The 1,055-nt window shown below is 38.7% G+C and overlaps 1 pseudogene; it reads left to right on the top strand.

Moving 5' to 3' along the window:
* LOC123120893 (wall-associated receptor kinase-like 10) overlaps positions 1 to 1,055 on the top strand; it is a 6,639-nt pseudogene that overhangs the window by 2,899 nt on the left and 2,685 nt on the right.

The following is a 1,055-nucleotide window of genomic DNA, read 5'->3' as shown; positions in this document are numbered from 1 at the left end:
ATTAAACAAAAGTGCGCACCGCGGAAAAATAAGTACCATAATACTTTAATAATGTTCCACTTCAATACAATTAAAATACGGTCTATCTAGTACATATCTATATATGTCTGAGTTATTGCACATATAAGTGGTCCGATCAAACATACAAAGGAAAAAAAACACTAATGTCTGCATAAGAAATAATCAATGTCATTGGACTTGGATGTACAAGACTTAGGCACATCTAGATGTGTACTAGTAAAATTGATTATAGTTATATTTGTATTGGATTAAATTTGCCCCTACAAATGTCAATAAGATCAAACATATTAATGATTTCATGAGTAATTAGTCTCATTAACAACATCAGTTAACCTAGTTGCCAGCAATTTCCTATCAGTGTAGATTATCTTCTAATTTCAAAGCATGTCGTCCCCACTGAACCGGGATTGATAAAAAAAATGCACATTAGACTCATTAACAAAATTACTAGGTCGAGAACTTGAAACAACATACTTTAAAAAAGAACTAATCTTTATGGTGTTTGTAGCCATTTTCTCTCCATGACTGCATCACAAATCAAACAATGAAAAAGAAATTAAAATTGAATTATCATCCTAAATCACACCATCAAAATAATTAAAATCAGATGTGCAGTTTCAACACGTACAAGATTAGAGTTGAGAGGGATTAGTAGATAGTTCTCAATAGTGCTAACCTTGGGGCTGGACCGCTAGAGAATTGACAGAATGCAGTCTGCATGATTCGCCAGTTGCGAAGCCAGTGTCGCCTGGTTTGAATCGACTTCGCGAGTAGTGAGGGCACGAGGGCAGCGGCCGCCGGCAGCGCTAATCGCCACTAGTCACAAGTTAATTACGCTGGGGGTTGGCTTGCTTTAGGGTACTACTCCCCACGGGTGGGCTTTTTTCTGGGCCTTTTCCCTAGATTTCTTCATATTTTTCGTTTGGGTTATATAAGGGGGGCCAAGTACGTATATTCCTCAGTCTAATAGCTAATTACTCGTAGCGTCTGAAGAAACTGTCGACCGTTAGGGGGGGCCCGGCCCCTGCTCAACC

The sequence above is a fragment of the Triticum aestivum genome, chromosome 5D, assembly GCF_018294505.1.
Source record: "Triticum aestivum cultivar Chinese Spring chromosome 5D, IWGSC CS RefSeq v2.1, whole genome shotgun sequence".
NCBI classification, from domain to species: domain Eukaryota; kingdom Viridiplantae; phylum Streptophyta; class Magnoliopsida; order Poales; family Poaceae; genus Triticum; species Triticum aestivum.
Note: the sequence above shows the minus strand (reverse complement) of the source record. Positions and strands in the feature narration are given on the sequence as shown.